Genomic DNA, 12,292 nt, shown 5'->3' with positions numbered 1-12,292 from the left:
CTAAGATCACATGACTTGACAAGAAATGTAGAAATGTTTGTTAAGAACTTACCATTCTGTCAATCATTTTAAAAAGTGCATGAAGTATACACAGCAGTATTTTTGTAACCAGAAACTACAGTAATTAGACACATCATTTTGTTTAAGTTTTACCAGAAAACTTGCCATTTTAAGTAAAATCCTAAAAACATAACTCTCAAGTTCTATGGTTTAACAATCAAATCACACTGAAGCAGAAAAGATTTCCTTTCACATGCGCAGGCCAACAAGAAGACAAACTGCAGTCTGTCAGGCAAACAAGTCCCCAAGTTCTTCTCAAGAACACCAAGGAGTTGCCAGAGAGGTTACACAGTGCCCTTGATCTTTATTTTTCTTCATGTGGAATTCTACAAATTCTGAAATTGATCAATAGATTTATCTTGTTTAATTACCAGCACCAGTCATGCCCACTGATACAATTCAAACCTGATTTTTCTTAGTTCTCAAGTTTATTATGAAAACACTGTGGTGACTTGTGCAGTACATCATCTTACAGGAGGGAGACAGTTCTGTTCAAACCAACTCGCCAGGTTTTCTACAGTAATAAAGAACAATGAGGGGCTGATATTTGAGAAGGGGAGAAACTGAGTGCAGACAAATCACACAATTAAATTAATAGTATACCTGAAAGGAACACAACAAGAGGGGAGGACTTCATACTTATTTAAAAATGTTCATTAACCTTAATGCTTGTTTGCTCTCCTCATCTTCAGTCATGCTGAGTAAGCTACAGCTAAGTGGAAGTGAACTGGACTCACAGGTGTTAACGTGCACATCCTATATCTGCAGTCTTTCATGAAAACAAAATAGCTCTATGTCAGAAACTGGATTCGTAACCAACAATGTCACATCAACATGCTATGAATTGGTTCATTCTAAAGTGGTCATGGCTGTTGATGACAAGAGGCTTTGTATTTTCATAGGGTACATCTTCTGGTACCCATGAAAACAAGATTGTTGAATGTTAACTATTTATGACACTTTGGTACTTTTGCTCTGACCATTTCCATTAGGTCAATATATGGTTGTTCATGGCAATACTGTACAAGGTTAAACTTTCATTACAGGAAGTAGTTTGGGGTATGACTAGTGACATGTTGCTCACCACTAGGAGGTGCTGGTCAAACTGCAAGAAAGAATTCTTAGGAGTGTCAAGTTTCATGATTGCAGCTTGGTTAACACAACAATAGCAATAGTTTGAGCACTGAAACTTGTTTCTACATTCTGGTCATGGCACCAGTTATAACCCTCCATCACCGGCTGTTGAGGTCTGGACACAAACGTGAGGCAATTGGCATGAATAAATGTCTCAGAAATATTTTGGCCAAAAGCATAACCTGAAGAGATATCCCCCAGACATCATGGTCATCTGAATCTGACCACAGCAAGTCACACATTGGACCCTCATGAGTAACTTCGTGTAGGTGTTCAAGTACTCGGATGTGATCCAGTGTGTCTATGGATGGTGGGAGACCACCACGTAGACAGAAGATCTGTCCATCCTCCAAGGCAGTGAGAGGAAGATAGTCAAAAAAGGTCTGTGAAGTATTTCCAAACATTTGCATTCCTGTATTTCCTTAAACACTCATCGTAGAAATCATAAACTTGTGTGATCTGTCTGTTCTCACAATTGCCTCGGAGTATGGGGATACTTTCTTGGTAAGGAACCTTAAGAGTTACAAGCAGTGTAACTGTTTCAACTGAGTAATATCCTCTGTCCACATAATCACCCATAAGCAAGTGAGTTGTATCTGGTGGTTTACCACCAATTCTAAAGAGTTCCATGAGGTCATGAAATTGCCAATACACACACAGTGACTGGACTTTGAACCTCTTGCTTGTAAGATTCTTTTGGTCACTATTTCTTTAGCCTTCTCACAGAGGCTCTTGACCTGGGACTCAGAGAGCTGCTTGCACTAGTTCAGCTGTTCGATCCTCTGGTCTAGCTCCTTGGTGAGCATCTTCTCATCCATGATGCCGTCCACCCGAACCGCTGCAGCTCTGAGCTGCTCCAATGCCCTGGCCAGCACTTGGGCCATAGGCACAGACTGCAGCTGCTCCCCTGGGTGCTTCCTGCGGCCCCAGGTGTCTGCTTGCCCTGGCACTGGCATGCTGGCTTGCACCCCAGTGCTCATGCCTCCTCATCTGCTCGTCCCAGCATGGGACTTGGCTTTCTGTAATGGCCAGCTGATAAACAACTTCAGCAAAGTGGCCAGATGTAAAATTAAATAAATCACTAGCCTTTTTTTTTTTACAAATGATAAACTGGTTGAGAAATAAATTAGGGAAACAATCCCTTTTACAACTATATCAGCACATAATCATAAACACACACACACACACACACACACACACACACACACTCGAGGGGGCATCAGACTTTGTTAAAAACAAATGACCATGCGTCGTCTTTCTCTATCTAGTACAAATTTCCATATACATAATATCCTCATACCACCATAGAACACCAGAAAAAATCTATCAGATTACCTGATCACAGAGAAAATTGTCCTTAAAATTTTCTCATTAGAATTTTAGAAGTAATTATACATAGAATTTGTATCCTTCAAACTATAATGTGAATTTTTATGATTTCTAACAAACCAGAGGAAAAAAAAGTCATGATAAAAGGAAATGGACATGAATTCTTAATTTGTAGATGAGCTGGGCATGAGAGAAATGTGTAATTTTTTTCTTACACCCATGCCTGGGGAAATCTTACCATTTGTTAAGGTCTGCAGGAGACAGTCTTGATCATATCTAAGTCTGACTCTGAGTCAGAATATCCAGGCCTTTCCTGTGAGTTAGGCTCTGCTGGCCCTAGGCTGTTCCTGCTCTTTACTCTAGATGCATTTTTATCGGTATGATGGAAACCCACACGTCTTGGATTTCCAGAGATCTTCCTCTTATAGTGAAAAAATATAAACTTCTCATTATTTTTTCAATTGAGTTAATGATCTCTAGTACTGCGGTACTTAGGGTAAAACTAAAGTCTTATGTAATAGTAAAAGGTGGACAGTCTATAAGGCAAATGGGTGGAACACACATTCTTCATAATATATTTTCTTTTATCAGAACACATCCACATGATACTGATTACATTATGAGATGTTTTTATGATCTAGATATTAAAGCAATTAAGATGGGGTAGAAAAGGAAAGGCAAATTACAGAGTCATTGGATGGTAAATGGTTCTTAAAAAAGCTCAGCACATACTGAATTTAGACATACCTGGATAAGCAACTGTGAAGATTTTCTCCTGAGAAAAATATAATAAAAATTAAAAAGTTATCTTGAGTTATGTGTACAGGACAACAAGGACATTTATTTCAGTGTGGACAGAAAGGCAATTTTTATATCCATGCTTAGGTTATTGACTTCTTAGACCCTGAGAAGGCATGGGGCCTTTTCATTCTGTGTTAATCATTTTAGCTTTGTGTTTCTATTTTCTGGATTCTCAGTCTCCATTACAATTGCATTACTTTGTGGATGTCCTCCATCTATAACATTAGATGGTCCAAATTTATTCTTCCTTTGTATTATGCTTTGATTTGAAAAATAACCTGGAAAAACAATTAAAATAGTAGTTAAATGATGATGTATGTGTATGAAGGTACTCGGCACATGTATAGAAAGACAAGCCAGGTATTTAGAAGTTTATTGAATCAAATGATAGTATCTTGAGTCAGTAAGAGTTTGGGGAAAGAGGGGCACATGATATTTGTTACTGTTCATGCTGTGGGTTGCACATCAGACCAGTTTGGTGTTTGCAGATGAGATGGATCTCTAGATGGGGCAGTCACCAAATGGCCTTTCCTTGTTTCTACATTTTCTTTTTGACTTCTCTATTCAAATCAGATGACTAAGGGTGTATGAACTTCTATCTGAATCTCCCATTTTATAGAACAATCAACATATATGCTTTTATGCCAATACCATGATATGTATATATCATGTTACACATACATATATATATATGTAATTTCTATAGCTCTACAGAACAAGAAAAAATTAGGAAGGGTGATATCTCTAAAAATTCTGAGTCATAAGTTGCAGAGTTCTTTGGGTCCATGCATATAGTGGTACAGATCATTTATTTTATTCTTTCAGTTTGTTTTTGTTTTTATTGGTTACTTTATTTATTTACATTTATCTCCCTTCCCAGGTTCCCCTCTGCAAATACCCTATCACATTCCCCCTCCCCACTGTTTCTATGAAGAAGCTGCCCTCCACCCACACTCAACTCATTGCTCTAGCATTACCCTCCACTGGTAATTTATAGTTTTAAATTACTGGTCCATTACCACTATTGTCACTTCTATATTTTTGCAATTATTTTTATAAATTCTCTAAAAATATTGATAGGATTTTAATGATTTGCATGTAATATGTATGTTGCTTTTGTATTTTCACAATATTAATATTACAAAAAATTAACATGCGATATGTATTAAAATTTTTAAGGTCTTTTTAGTATTTCTTATCATTTACAAAATTATAAAATTTATATTTTATAAATGATCTTATAAACTTCTATAAAAATATAACTATAATTCTAAAGTACAAAATATAAATATAATTAAAAATAAAATTATGAAAATAATATACACAAAGTTTATATTACAAATTTTTTTATATTATTTTATTGCAAATCTGTTTCACTGGCTTTGGTCAGACTTATTCCATGATATTTTTCTTTTATTCTGAGACTACTATGAAAGTTATAATTTTCTTAATCTCTTTCTATATATTTGTTATATAGAGTTACCATATTAGTGAAAACTAGAGATTTTTCTATTAATTTTGTATTCTGTTACTTGCTGTTTAGTTAAAATATAGGTCGTTTTGTTAATTTTTCTGAAATATTAGAAAAATATGTAGTGTTCTTTTATCAACAGCTTTTATCCTATAAGTATAATATTGCAGTATTTAATAATATCTCCTTTGGTACAATAAAGGAACTTACAATATAAGAAAAATAAAAACAATTTATGTTCATTTTTTTATTTTTATGCCCTTTATCTCTTTCCGACATCGTATTGTTCCCATGAAGACATCAAAGAGTAAATTAAACAAAAAAGGAGATTATACATTGTTATCTTAGTTGATTTCAGAAGAAATACTTTGAGTTTCTTTGAATAAAATCATTTTTGTTTTGGCTTGATGTAATTGTCATATATATATGACATATACATTTAGTCTTTGTAAGACACTTACCATAAAAGGACATGGCTTTTCTGCTATAAAGGAATAAGGGAAAATTATAACACAAGCATCAAATGTAGGAGGTGATGGATGGGAAGACAAAGTAAAGCTAGTAATAAGGGGAGTGGTAATTAGCAGTAATGGCCATATTCAAAACAATGAGTAAATAACAATGTGAGACAATTTCTAATACACACACAAACACACACACACAAACACACACATTAGATATTTTATATTAACATATAAAGTCTCATTACTACAAATAGAAATATCTTTTGGAGTAAGAGTCATTGGGCTACCATAGAACCCTTCGGCTCTTGCAGATATTGTGATTAGTATTGCTTAATCTCCAAGACTCAGTGATGGAAGACATGGCTTGTTTATGTTATAGAAAATAGATAAATATAGCTGACACTCAACTTGAAGCTTCACAAGCACTAGGTAGTGTTTTCATGATGCAGTTACTATACATATTACCAGAGCAGAAAAGCCATCATCCATCTTACTAGCTGGTGAAACATATAGATTACAATAATGCTCTACCTCCAAGATATGACCACCATTTAACATGGCACAGATATAATGTGAATTACAAATTATTTTCTGATTAGACTTTAGGACTGCTTAGTTACATGGACCCCATACTAGACATTGTTAATGAGGCCAAGATCTTGAGAATAAATTCATCATATGTCCAATGAATAAGTGTGCTGCAATTTATCTGCTACATGCACAGAGTAATAAAGTTATTCCAATAGAATTTATCTATGCTCATAGATCAGTGTAGTATTTACCCCATATCAAAGAGCTTATAGAGACACTAGTTAGTAATTAACATGGAGATGCTGGACACATGGCAAGGAGTAAGGCACTTTGGAGTGCTCAGCTATAAATGTGATGTGTTAATCACAGTCCTCATATGAAGAATCTGCTATCTATATAGAACATGAAGCAGAAGGATGGCAAACGTGAGAAGTGATTTGTGATAACAAAATCCAACAGGGTAGATGCACAAATGAAATTATGTAGACATTGACATTATGTAAAATCCCTGAAATGATTGAGCTATACAAAAATCACAGTTCAGAGGAAGGGAATGGACAGAGCACCTCACCATTGTCAGGAAACTAAGGGTAATAGGTAGCTTCTGGGAGCAGAAAAATTAATTTTCTTCAGTGAAGTGGCAGGGTATATAAGCTAAATTTTAGCCTGGGTACCGATTTTAGTACTTACCCAAAGCAAACTGGATTCTATGTTGAGATTGATTGACTGATTGATTTATTATTTATTTATTTATTCATATATTTATTTTACGGTGGATTAAAGGGAAACAGAACAGCAACTTATGTGGGTACAACATAGGGGATGAACTAAGAGGCCATATATTATATGATAAAGTAAAACTTGCATTAAATTCTCAAAGAATAAACATTTCATAGGTAAAGTAATTTTAGATATGTTCTTCTAAAATAATACTCCAGTTTAGTCACTGCTGGAAAATGAAAGCTTTCTAAGCTCTTCAAAATGAAGCTTCATAGGCAGCTGCCACCCCAATTGTTTTTTTTTTCTTTTTTCTTTTTTCTTTTTTTCTGAGCTGGGGATCGAACCCAGGGCCTTGCGCTTGCTAGGCAAGCACTCTACCACTGAGCTAAATCCCCAACCCCACCCCAACTGTTTTTAAAAGTACTAGTAGTAACAAGATATGCCATTTCTCTATGAAAAGCCTTCACAGTGACAGCAGATTGGGAAAAGAATGAAAGGAACTCCATGAAATAGTGGATGAAGTTTAAAAATGGATGCTGAGGAAAGTAGGAAATCATGTACATAAAAGCAGGATAATATTTTCTAAGCCACACTACCATGGCAGAAGATATCTGAGCCCAAACAGGAGTGGTCTTCTTCAATATCATCAGTGTGACATTTGTAATGAAAGCTAAGTTCATTCAACTGACAATAATGTGTGGTCGAGGAGATGCCTCAGCACGTAAAGATGACTCAGAAGTGTCTGAGGCAAGTAAACTGAATATAATCCCTAAGGAGCACTTTCTTTTGTGGGATAAACCCACTCTGAAACAATACCGTCTGACCTCCATAGGTAGGTCATGTGCGTATGCCCATATCCATTTCTCCATATAGCAACCCTTGTATGAAAAAAATGCAAGAAAATTTATTATGAAAATTTTCATTAAATTGGATAAGAATCTACTTGAAGTCCCAGCTACACCATTCTTGGCATATATCAAAAAATTCCCCACCATGCCCAAGGCACATATGCTTTATTATTCTCATTGCAGCCTTATTTTTGACAGCCAGAAGTTGGAAACAACTCAGATGTCCTACAACAGAAGGGTGGATACAGAAAATGTGGTTTATTTACACAATGGAATAATACTACGCTATTAAGAATGAGGACAACTTGAGCTTTGCAAGCTATTTGCTTTGCAGGCATATAGACGGAACTAGAAAATATCATCCTGAGTGAGGTAACTCACTAATGTACTCACTAATAAGTGGATATTAGTCCAAAAAGGTACAGAATACCTAGGATACAATCCACAGAACTCAAGAGGGTTAACAAGCAAAGGGCCCAAGGGATTATGATTCAGTCCCACTTGGGATGAAAAGAAAGCAATCACTGTGCCCTGGACTGTGGGGATTCAGAGGAGACCTGTGAGGGGGCGAAAGAATGGGGGGCAGGAGTCACAAAGGAGAGCAAATCTGTGTTCTGATCAAGTTCTCAAACTTTAATTTAAAAAATAGCAGCTTATAAAGACAAGCAGGAGGGAAGGTCACCCAGGAAACAGGACCAGATCCATCACTGCCACCACCCTCCCTAGAGCCCTAAGCCATAAATTGCAGGTATAGATTGATAAGAACAGGAGACAGAAACTATAAAAGTGATAAGAACAGACAACTGGCTAGGTGTTCCAGAGAGTGTAAGTGAGCTTGACATTCCTGAAAATTCCTGAGATACAATGTGTGTAAGCAGCAGGCTTGGTTCCCTGTACCACTGGGGAAACAGGGGGAGGTGGTAGGGGAGTGGAATAGAGGGGTGGAGGGAGCTTGGTGGGACAGGGGAGGGAGAGGGAAAAGGGGAATATGATCAGGTATTGGGTGCATGGAGAAGTTAATTCGTGAGGGCCAGCAGAATGAATGGAAATTTTCAACCTTTGTTGGAGGGAGATGGGGATGGGAGCCTCTAGAATGTACAAGAGACCTTGGAGGTGAGACAATCTCAGGACTCAAAGAATAGGACCTTAGATAAAATGTCCAACATTTGAAGAGAAAGAGAACTTTTAGAATCCATCTCCAGTAGAAACACAGCATCAAGTGGAGGTATAGTGTTGTCATCCCACAGTCAAAAACTTGTGATTTGTAGCTTCCTGAAAATGAGATTACATATGTCTTACACAACCATTCTTTTATTTGAACCTAAGTTATTTAAGTCCCTATTTCAGGCCTCTCCAAAAATACGGAGCCAGTCTCTAATGCTCTAATAAACAGTCCAGAAGAGCTGTTTATTCCAAGCGCATGAATCAGTATGTTTCATTGCAAAAGAAAGATGAGTCTTGAGAACTGTGGGGATACTAAAGAAGTCTTCTTTAAGCTCAGTAACTATGAACTGTTGAATAACACAAGAAATTGGTGTTAGAGATCACTGTGTGTGTTCAAATAACAGCTTCATTTATCAAGTATCAATGGCTTGTGTCATCTGAAAGCCCCCTTACTCTTTTCAAAGATCAGCATTTGGGCATTAAAGAGTAATTGGAAAGGAGTTAGCAACTGACAATGAAATAGTTTTCTAATTAGGGGTTGAAATCTTGTTTAAATAAACTTTGACAAAGACGAAGCTAGAAAAAAAAAACAAAAAATAAAAAAACAAGTAAAACCTCTGACCCAGAATTGTTCCTTTCTAAAAGAACTGAAGGGACAAAAATGGAGAAGGGAATGAGGGAAAGGATGTCCAGTGACAGGCCCAAATTGGGACACATGTTAAGGGAAATCTCCAAAATCTGACACTATTACTGATGTATGGTGTGCTTAAAGATAAAAGCACAGCATAGCTGCTCTCTTGAGAGGCCCAACAAGGCATTTACTGAGACAGATACAGATACTTATACCCAACTAACAGACTGAAGTTGGGCACCCTTGTGGTTGAAGTAGGGAAAGGCTGGAAGAAGTTGTGAAGGAGGGTGACCACATGGGAAGACTAGTAGTCTCAACTAACCTGGACCCCTGTGATCTCTCAGACACTGACCTACCAACCAGGCAGCATAGACGAGACGGTGTAAGGATCCCAACACAAATACAACAGAGGACTGACAGGTCTGAATTCAGTGAGAGAAGACACAACTCACCCTTGAGAATCTTGAGGCACTAGGGAATGAGGAGGCCTTGGTGGGTGGGTTGGGTTTGAAGTATGGTGACATCCTCTTGGAGATAGGGGGCAGGAGGAATGAGATGAGGAACTGTCAGACAGCAGAATGGGATAATGACTGGACTATAAACATTATTAAAGATAAGTATTTTTTAGAAAAGTTTTTCTTAGTCTAAGACTCAACAAATATTCTTTTCACTTTATCAAACTAAAACTTTAAAAAAGGAGTTAATATTAAATTTAAAAAATGAATTATTCCTAAATACCTTTCATTCTACACAATGGGACAAACTTTTATTCCAAATGTAGATTTTTTACTATCTGGGGAAAGTAAATATAAAGGTTTACTCATCTTTCTGTTAAAAGAAAATCAATTTATCATGTAGTGGTTCCAATGCATATGCAGGGAGACTGCTACTACAGTTTCATAGTAAAGGTGAAACAACTAGTGATGAAAATAATGTTATTGTTTTTGAGAATCTTCTTCACGCAATTGTTTTCTTTAAATCCATGCTATATCCCTCTTTTTCAGTTCCTCCTCTGTCTGCTTCCTAATTATTTCTTTCAATTTCTTGTGCTCCGTTTTAATCCTATAGAATCCACTAAATACACTCTATATGTGTAATAAAATTAATATCATTTACTTTAGCACAGGAAGCATCTCAGAACTTCATCCTTGTATAATATTCAGAATAATTTCTCCGGATTTCATCACTGACACTAACTGATCAAGTTATAGAGCTTCCTTAGCTCCTCTTTCATTAATGATGGCTTTGTGTTTATAAGATTAATTATGTGCTACTCTTATGCATATAGTCATGGCTGCTGTGGATTAATGTGTGCAATGGAACAGTGATGTCTAGCAAATAATTCAGCAAAGAGTATGCCAAATATTTTCTGACCACATATGTCTACTACCTCTGGCTCTGGCAATTTTAATCACTCTTCTATGATCATTCCATTTGGTGCTGAAAACTCATCAGTGTTTGACAGGTGCATGAGGACCAGTTGCTGGTTTCTGAATTAATCACTATATAGTGCATCAGAAACTTTTCTGATGAAAGTAAAAAGATGCATGAGTCTATGTGTATTTAAAGAAATGAGTATGGGTCAGTTAATGGTCATTTTATTTTGAAGAATAATAACATCAATCTCAAGTTACCCATTAGGATCTGTGACATGAGAAGTAATGCCATTCTACCGAAAACGATCTACAGATTCAATGCAATCCCCATCAAAATACCAATCCAGTTCTTCAAAGAGTTAGACAGAACAATTTGCAAATTCATCTGGAATAACAAAAAACCCAGGATAGCTAAAACTATCCTCAACAATAAAAGTACTTCCGGGGGAATCACTATCCCTGAACTCAAGCAGTATTACAGAGCAATAGTGATAAAAACTGCATGCTATTGGTACAGAAACAGACAGATAGACCAATGGAACAGAATTGAAGACCCAAAATGAACCCACACACCTATGGGCACTTGATTTTTGACAAAGGAGCCAAAACCATCCACTGGAAAAAAGAAAGCATTTTCAGCAAATGGTGCTGGTTCAACTGGAGGTCAACATGCAGAAGAATGTAGATCGATCCATGCTTATCTCACTGTACAAAGCTTAAGTGCAAGTGGATCAAGGACCTCCACATCAAACCAGATACACTCAAATTAATAGAAGAAAAACTAGGGAAGCATCTGGAAAACATGGGCACTGGAAAAAATTTCCTGAACAAAACACCAATGGCTTATGCTCTAAGATCAAGAATCGACAAATGGGATCTAATAAAGCTGCAAAGCTTCTGTAAGGCAAAGGACACTGTGGTTAGGACAAAACGGCAACCAACAGATTGGGAAAAGATCTTTACCAATCCTACAACAGATAGAGGGCTTATATCCAAAATATACAAAGAACTCAAGAAGTTAGACCGCAGGGAGACAAATAACCCTATTAAAAAATGGGGTTCAGAGCTAAACAAACAATTCACAGCTGAGGAATGCCGAATGGCTGAGAAACACCTAAAGAAATGTTCAACATCTTTAGTCATAAGGGAAATGCAAATCAAAACAACCCTGAGATTTCACCTCACACCATTGAGAATGGCTAAGATCAAAAACTTAGGTGACAGCAAATTCTGGCGAGGATGCGGAGAAAGAGGAACACTCCTCCATTGTTGGTGGGATTGCAGACTGGTACAACCATTCTGGAAATCAGTCTGGAGGTTCCTCAGAAAATTGGACATTCAACTGCCTGAGGAACCAGCTACACCTCTCTTGGGCATATACCCAAAAGATGCCCCAACATATAAAAAAGACACGTGCTCCACTATGTTCGTAGCAGCCTTATTTATAATAGCCAGAAGCTGGAAAGAACCCAGATGCCCTTCAACAGAGGAATGGATACAGAAAATGTGGTACATCTACACAATGGAATATTACTCAGCTATCAAAAACAATGACTTTATGAAATTCATAGGCAAATGGTTGGAACTGGAAAATATCATCCTGAGTGAGGTAACCCAATCATAGAAAAACACACATGGTATGCACTCATTGATAAGTGGCTATTAGCCCAAATGCTTGAATTACCCTAGATGCCTAGAACAAATGAAACTCAAGACGGATGATCAAAATGTGAATGCTTCACTCCTTCTTTAAAAGGGGAACA

The 12,292-nt window shown here is 36.9% G+C and overlaps 1 pseudogene; it reads right to left on the bottom strand.

Moving 5' to 3' along the window:
• Positions 1–1,100: 1,100 nt before the first annotated feature.
• Positions 1,101–2,012, bottom strand: LOC148000135 (serine/threonine-protein phosphatase 2A catalytic subunit alpha isoform pseudogene; annotated as a pseudogene).
• Positions 2,013–12,292: the final 10,280 nt, after the last annotated feature.

Source organism: Rattus norvegicus, chromosome 17 (assembly GCF_021556685.1).
Source record: "Rattus norvegicus strain SHRSP/BbbUtx chromosome 17, alternate assembly SHRSP_T2T, whole genome shotgun sequence".
Classification (NCBI taxonomy): Eukaryota; Metazoa; Chordata; class Mammalia; order Rodentia; family Muridae; genus Rattus; species Rattus norvegicus.
The sequence above is the reverse complement of the archived record's forward strand: the minus strand, read 5'-3'. Positions and strand labels throughout refer to the sequence as shown.